The 8,516-nt window shown below is 41.7% G+C and overlaps 1 non-coding gene across 1 annotated transcript; it reads right to left on the bottom strand.

Moving 5' to 3' along the window:
- Nucleotides 1-1,377: 1,377 nt before the first annotated feature.
- Nucleotides 1,378-1,452, bottom strand: Trnat-cgu. Its single transcript has one exon. It is a non-coding gene; the product is annotated as a tRNA-Thr (tRNA).
- Nucleotides 1,453-8,516: the final 7,064 nt, after the last annotated feature.

Raw genomic sequence — 8,516 nt, 5'->3', positions numbered from 1 at the left:
AATAGTCTCTTTAGGATACGTCGACAGGGAGCCTTTAGTATGCAATCGCAGAGAAATTTGTTTGTCCCATTGTCAGTGTTATGGTGCAGAGACTACAGTAAAATTGGAGTGGTGAATCAGTTACTACCTGCTGTAGACTTTATGGCGGTATTAGTCTTTTGGGGTTACGTTCGCAGGGAGACTGTAGTATACATATGTGAAGTAATTTATGTGTGATGGTGTGGGAACTACAGAAAGTGGCACGGTGCATCAGTTACAAGCCACTAGAGTCCTGAGGGCGGTATAAGTCTCTTGGAGATATTTCGGCTGAGAGTATGTAGTATGCAATAACGAAATAATTCCTGTGTCGCATTGTCAATGTGAGGTTGCGGGTACTACAGTAAAGTGGCAGCAGTGCAACAGTTACAAGCTACTAGAGACCTGAGGGTGGAATTAGCCTCATAGAGATACGTTGGAAGGGAGTCTTTTAGTATACAATTGTGGAGAAATTTGTTTGTCGCAGTGTCACTGTTAGGGTAAAGTGGGAGCGGTGCATCAGTTACAAGTTAATAGAGACCTAAGGGTGGTATTAGTCTCTTGGAAATACGTAAGAAAGGAGCCCATAAAATGCAAACATGATCTAATTTCTGTGTCGCATTGTCTGTGTGAGGGTATGGCTATTACAGTAATCACGCAGCGTTGCATCCATCACAGTGTACAAGAGGCCTAAGGGTAGTATTAGCCTCTTGGAGATATGTCGGCAGGGAGCCTGTGGAATGGAATCATGAACCAATTTCTATGTCGCATCATCAGTGTGACTTTGCAAGGAATATAGTAAAGAGGGAGTGGTGCATCAGTTACAAGCTATTAGAGACCTTTGGGTGGTATTAGTCTCTTGAAGTTACGTCGGCAAGGGGACTGTAGTATGCAAATGTGAAGAATTTTCTGTGTGGCTTCGTCAGTGTGGACTACAGTAAAGTGGCAGCCGTGCATCAGTTATAAGTTACTAGAGACCTAAGGGTGGTATTCCAGAATGAGATTTTCACTCTGCAGCGGAGTGTGCGCTGATATGAAACTTCCTGGCAGATTAAAACTGTGTGCCCGACCGAGACTCGAACTCGGGACCTTTGCCTTATGCGGGCAAGTGCTCTACCAACTGACCTACCGAAGCACGACTCACACCCGGTACTTACAGCTTTACTTCTGCCAGTACCTCGTCTCCTACCTTCTAAACTTTACAGAAGCTCTCCTGCGAACCTTGCAGAACTAGCACTCCTGAAAGAAAGGATATTGCGGAGACATGGCTTAGCCACAGCCTGGGGGATGTTTCCAGAATGAGATTTTCACTCTGCAGCGAAGTGTGCGCTGATACGAAACTTCCTGGCAGATTAAAACTGTGTGCCCGACCGAGACTCGAACTCGGGACCTTTGCCTTACGCGGGCAAGTGCTCTACCAACTGAGCTACCGAAGCACGACTCACGCCCGGTACTCGGTCGGGCACACAGTTTTAATCTGCCAGGAAGTTTCATATCAGCGCACACTCCGCTGCAGAGTGAAAATCTCATTCTGGAAACATCCCCCAGGCTGTGGCTAAGCCATGTCTCCGCTATATCCTTTCTTTCAGGAGTGCTAGTTCTCCAGGTTCGCAGGAGAGCTTCTGTAAAGTTTGGAAGGTAGGAGACGAGGTACTGGTAGAAGTAAAGCTGTGAGTACCGGGCGTGAGTCGTGCTTCGGTAGCTCAGTTGGTAGAGCACTTGCCCGCGTAAGGCAAATGTCCCGAGTTCGAGTCTCGGTCGGGCACACAGTTTTAATCTGCCAGGAAGTTTCATAAGGGTGGTATTGTTCTCTTGGAAATACGTCGGCAGGGAGCTTGTAAAATGCAAATGCGAAGCAATTTCTGTGACACACTGTCAGTGTGAGAGTACGAGTATTACAGTAACGTTGCAGTGTTGCATCTGTCACAATGTACTAGAGAGTTAAGGGTGGTATTAGGCTCTTGGAGGTACGTCAGAAGGGACCCTGTAGTATGCAATCGTGAAACAATTTCTGTCTCATAGTGTAAGTTTGATGCTGAGGAGACTACAGCAATGTGTCATTGGTGCATCAGTTACAAGCTACTAGAGACCTGAGGGCGGTGTTATTCTCTTGGAGATACGTCAGGGGATCTTGTAGTATGCAATAGCGAAGCAATTTCTATGTTGGATCGTCAGTGTGAGGATGTGTGTGGAAGACAGTAAAGTGGCAGTGGGACGTCAGTTACAAGTTATTAGAGGTCTGACGGTGGTATTAGTCTCTTATAGATATGTCAGCACAGAGATTTTAGTACGCAAACACGAAGTAATTTCTGTGTTGAATCGTCAGTGTGAAGTTGCGGGAACTACAGTAAAGCGGTAGTGGAGCAGCAGTTACAATCTACTAGAGACCTGATGGTGATAATATTCACCTGGAGATACTTCAGCGGGAAGACCGTAGTATCGAATCGTGAAGCAATTTTGTGGTGCATCGCCATTGTGAGGGTTCCGGGACTACAGTAAAGTGGCAGCAGTGTTTCAGTTACAAGCTACTAGAGACCTAAGAGCGGTATTAGTCTATTGGAGATACTTCAGCAGGGAGGCTGCGGTATGCAATCTCAAATGAATGTTCGGGTGCATCGTCGGTGTGAAGGTGCCGGGACAGCAGAAAAGTGGTAGCAATGCTTCAGTCACATGCTGCTAGAGACCTGACGGTGGTATTAGTTTCTTCCAGATATGTCAGCAGGGAACCTGTAGTATGCAATAGAGAAGAAATTTGTTTGTTGCATCTCCAGTGTGACAGTGTGGAGACTACAGTAAAAGGGCAGCGGTGTATCAGTTACAACCTACAAGAGACCTGACAGTGTTACTAGTCTCTTAGAGATACGTCAGCAGGTTTGCCTGTAGTATCCAAATGCGAAGCAATTTTTGTGTTGTATAGTCACTGTGCGGTATTAGTCTCTTGGAGATATGTCGGCAGGAAGCCTGTAGTATGCAGTCTTGAAGCAATTTATTTGTCTGCATCGTCAGTGGGAGGGCATGGGAACTACAGTAAAGGAGCAGCAATCCATCAGTTAGAAGCTACTAGTACCAGAGGGTGCTATTAGACTCTTGGTGTAACCTCAGCTGGGGGCCTGTTGTATGCAGTCCCGATGCAATTTCTGTGTCGCATCCTTAGTGTGTGGGTGCAGGGACTCCAGTAAAGTGGCAGCAGTGCATCAATTACAACCTATTAGAAGCCTGAGTGTGCTATAAGTCTCTTGGAGAAAAGTCGGCATGGGGTTGTGGTTTGCAGGTGGCAAGCAATATCTGTGTTGCATCGTCAGTGCGAGTTTGCGAGGGCTACAGTGAAGTGGCAGCGGTGAATTAGTTTCATGCGAGTAGAGACCTGAGGTTGGTATTAGTATAGAGGACATACGTGTTACAGTTATATGTGCTTGTATTTAATTAAGTGGCAGACAAAAGTTGGCAGCACTTCTGCCCTAGAGTCTTTCGAGAGACAAGTACTAGAAACTAGGTCTTTGACGAAGTGTGTCTTTGTGTGGCTGTACAGTGTGAAATAAAGGTAATGTTCAGTGAAGTAGAGAGATTCTTTTTAAACTTAAAACAAGTAAAAGTAACAAGTTATGGATCCAGTTTCGTTTAAGTGTCGTAAGTGACTTAAAGACTCGAAACAGTGACGAAAAGTTAACAAAATACGATAACATGTGCTTGAGAATGAAATTCGTTGTTGTAAAACCTTTTGCTGAACTGTGTTAGTGCAAGTAAGTGCCAAAAACGAGAGTTTTTGCTCTCAGTAGAAAATACAGTAGTCAGAATTTGAGTTTAAATTGTGGTCAACTGAGTTTTGAGTGGAGTACAGCCAGCTGAGATTTGAGGTTAGAAACATCAACAGATGAGTTTTAGGTTTTAAGATTTGTTTTCAGTAAGTAACTTTCGGCCATAAATTGTATTTTGAAGCAAAGATGCAGCAGACATTGGATATGTCAAAAAAATATAAAACCACTTAACGGACAAATGGACTGGCCAATTTGGAAACGAAAAAGAAGAGACTTGCTGGATTACCATGAAGGTGCATTAGATGTTATTGACAAGAGGTTAGTTAGGCCCAAGCCACTGGAAGATGGTGCAGCAGATGCACAAGCAGAGAAACACAAGGAACAGTTCGATTTGTATCGAAAGGCAAATAGTTATGCAAAGTGTATGATAACTAGTGCAATCAGTGATGAAGTATATCAAAAGGTAATGGACAAGGAAACAGCTAGTGATATGTGGGATGCCTTAAAGCAGCAGTTTGAAGCTTCATCCAAGGATCAGTTGTTCAAAATCTGCACAGACTTTTTCTCCTTCTGCTGGACACCAGGTGATGATGTTTCTACCCACATAGCAAAATTGAAGAGTTTGTGGAATGAGTTAAACAGGGGACTCAAAGCTAAAAACGAAATTGTTTTATCAGACCTTATGTTAGTGTACAAAACGTTGCATATTCTGCCAAGTGAATTTGAAACTTTTCAATCAAGTTGGATGTAGTTAATACAGGACGAAAAAAGAACATTTGATGAGTTAACAGTGCAGTTATGTATGTTTGAAAGGAATTTCTTGAAGAATCCAAACAGTGACAAAACACCAAAGGAAGCCTTAATGGTGAACGTAAGTAAACAAAAACCAGATGGCAAAGGCAAGTTCATCTAGAATGACCCAAGAAAAGATGACATTTGCAATTATTGTAAGCGTAAGGGCCACTTGGTAAAGGACTGCAAAAAGTGGATTTATGATGGAAGACCAAATAAAAATCGAAACAGAAGTCAAAAAAGTTGTGCTGCTACTAGTGCTGTGCTAATGTCTGTCTGTGAAGAGGCCTATACAGTTGAGGCAGATTCAGCATCGTGGTGGGTTGATAATGGAGCTACAAGGCATGTAACAAACTGTTCGCAGTATTTTACAGACTTTCTAAAATTTGACACTCCATGTGGTGTAAAGGCAGCCAGAAGAGAAACTCTAATGGCAGTGGGAAAAGGCAATATTCAGTTATCATCTCTGACTGATGGGCAAGATGTGATGTTGTAGGATGTGTGGTATGTTCCACAATTATCTAGAAATTTGTTTTCAGTGTTAGCTGCACAGGACCAGAATCCTAATAGTGAATTTAAGTCATCAACAAGAGAGTGTTGGCTTAAAATTGATGACAAGGTAGTGCTGCATGGAACCCATGAGCCCTTTGGTACCTTGTACAGGGCAGACATTCAACCAAATTTGCCCAAAGAAATTGCTGAAGTAAATGAATCGAACTGCAAAATCATCTGTGGAAGGAATTAGTCCATTGAGCTGTGGTTTGGCAAGAAGCCAAGAATAAAACATTTATGTATAATAGGCGCTACATGCTATGCCCACATTCCAGTTAAAAGAAGATTGAAAATGGATAAGAAAGCCGTCAAGGGTTATTTCGTGGGGTACGATGGAGATGAGCGTTACAGAATTTGGGTGAAAGAAGAAAACAAAGTCATTCTCAGCAGATATGTAATCTTCCATGAAAAGCCTGCAAGTTGTGAAGAACAAGTCAAATTACCATTGCAGGATGTTGAGCAAAGTAATCAGGGAAAGTATGCAGCTGAAGAAAAAGATGAAGTAACCTCCAACAAGGAAGAGTCTGAAGAATCGGAGACTGAAGAGGGCAGTGCTGATATCAGAGAAGAGGAAATCCTTATCCAGCCTCATCGACAACTGCGAAATCATTCAACATTAATGAAACCTTCGTGGCTAAATGACTTTGTAATGTTCACTGAAGAGATGATTAATGAAACAAATGAAGAACCAGAATCATATGAAGAAGCTGTAAATAGTACACAACAGTGGCGTAGCGTGAGGCGAGACTTTGAGACTTAGTCTCCCCTGTATTCATGCTTAAAAAAGATACAAGAGTAATTCATAACAAAAATATAAACAACTTTCTACTGAGAGCACTAAATGTACGAAGAGATCAGTTTTGTAGACCGCGCCGCCGCACCCTGAGTATTGGTGTATTTGCCGGCTTCAGACTCGACTGCTCCCACTCCAACTCCCAGTCTCTGCCTCTCTTTCCTTACCTGGCTCTGTGCGCCTGCCCTCCACTTTCCCTCTTCCACGAAGGCCGCTGCGCTGCACTTGCTAGCAGGTATCGAGACTAGTCCCTGCCGCTTCTATTCTGGCTTTTAACACGGAAGAGAACAGTTGCGCGGTTTGCGTTCATAGTCATTCTTGTGTGATTTAAGTGCATATTTTCGTTGTGTCGCCAACATGAGTGAGCCAGCAACAGAACACCTTATAGAATTTGTATTAAGAACGCCTTTTACTACATTAACGTACAAAAAAAAATAATTGGGAATTGAAGGACAAACGACCTACTCCTATACTCAGTGTAGTTGAAGTGAAGCCAAACAAAAACGCACCTTTCAGACAGCCTGGTACGAAAAGTATGCTTGGCTGACTGCGGATGCAGTTAATAACAGATTATATTGTTATATATGTCTTCGGTTTGGTGGTGAAAAGGAATGATGCAACGAGGGCATTTGTACAATAAAGAACTTTGACAGGAAAGCACAAAAGCATCAGATAGCAAAACGTCACCTGCAGAACAAATAATCATAGCCTTTCGCGGCCATCGAGAAGACGAATCCTCCAGCAACAAAGGTAACTATATGGAATTGTTGGATTTACTAGCTCAAGGAGAGCAGTTAATCCGAGACCATCTGTCATCATCTTCAACTTTTGAAGGGACTTCTCCAGATATACAGAATGCTGTAATAGAAATGATAACTCTGGAAGTTAATGAGAAAATAAAATCTGAAATTCAGAACTGCAATTTCATTTCGATTTAGGCTGATGAAACATTAGGCGTGTCATGCAAGAGTCAAATGAGTATAACATTAAGGTATTGTATTGCAGACAAAATTGAGGAAAGATTCGTTGGATTTTACGATGTTTCTGGAGATAAAACTGGTGAAGGTTTGTCAAACATTATTCATGCAGTATTGAAAGAATGGAATGTGGAAGGAAAAGTGGTTAGTCAAACATATGATGGCGCTTCAGTAATCGCGGGCAGAGAAAGAGGACTACAACAATTGGTGAAGCAGTTCTGTCGCTATGCGCTCTTTATTCATTGTTACGCACACCAATTGAATTTGGTACTGTTACATGCCTTCAAAATTATATGACAAGTACGCATGTTTGTAAGTGAGCTTACTGTATTCCGTTTTTCAGCAAATCATCAAAACGAACTGTATTGCTAATTGAGAAAGGATTAACTGCCACATGCAAGCAACACTCGCTGGAACTTTCGTTACAGGGCAGTTTCAACAACATCTAGTCATTTCTTAGGGCTATATAGTGTTTTTAATTATATATTTGATGATACAGACTCCTAGTGGGACCCAGAATCTTTGAGCTGTGCTGTGGGAATGAAACGACGGATAGATGATCCTATGTTTGTCTACTTGCTTTGCTTCTACTGAGGGTGCTTTGTTTATGTTGATCATCTCTTTAATGTTCTTCAGTCAAAATCTGTCAGTATAAATGCTTCCCACGACGAAATAATAACTGTTTTGAGAAACTTACGACAGTTAAGAATGGAAACATTCGTTGATGAATGCATTAAATGCACCTTGTGTTTGAATGGCAACTTATCATTCTGTGACAGTCAAAAGACATCTCTCAGGGCACTAACTTACTAGATACTGGATTTGCAAATTGCTCAGATGGAAAGAAGGTTTCAAGACTTTCCCCAGATTCAGTTTGTTGAACTTTTGAACGAAAAGTTTTTCCGAACTATCAAAAAGAATTCCCAAAGTTGAACTGCTTCAATTATTAGAACAGTACCCTTTTTTCAAACAAGAACAACTTGAAAATGAACTGTGTAACATATACGCTGATGAAAAAAAACACTTATCTCCAAGAATCCTCTTAAAGTACATTGTCAACAATGATTTAGACTCCGTTTAAGAAGAAACAACTAAGTTCCTGCGTTTGGTTTTGACCCTAACCGCAACTACAGCAAGCAGTGAACGAAGCATGAGTACTCTTAAACGAGTGAAGAATTATTTAAGGAATTCAATGTCCAACATCCGGCTGTCCTGTTTGAGCACGTTAGCAATAGAAAAGACACTACTTGGAGAGCTATCCAGTGATCAGATATTTGTAGACCGAGCTACAGACTTATTCGTGGAAAGAAAAGTCAGACACGTTGCACTTGTGTACAAGAAAATATAAGTGCTTCTTCTATTGCTGCTGAAGTTCTACAAATCTGTCATCGTTTCTTGAACAAGTTAGTTATTATTATTATTAGTGGCGGTGGTAGTGGTAGTGGTAGTAGTAGTAGTAGTAGTTGTTGTTGTTGTTTTATTTGATGCATTTTGTTTCATTTGTTTAAATTATTGTTTATTGTGTTGTTTTGTCTCCCTATAATAACTACAGAGTCTCCCCAACCTTTACAACCATGCTACGCCAATGGTACACAAAGTGTTTACTGCAAGCAAGCTGTGAAAAATGAAATG

The sequence above is a fragment of the Schistocerca americana genome, chromosome 2 (assembly GCF_021461395.2).
Source record: "Schistocerca americana isolate TAMUIC-IGC-003095 chromosome 2, iqSchAmer2.1, whole genome shotgun sequence".
In the NCBI taxonomy this organism is placed as follows: domain Eukaryota; kingdom Metazoa; phylum Arthropoda; class Insecta; order Orthoptera; family Acrididae; genus Schistocerca; species Schistocerca americana.
This window is presented reverse-complemented; position numbering and strand designations above follow the sequence as displayed.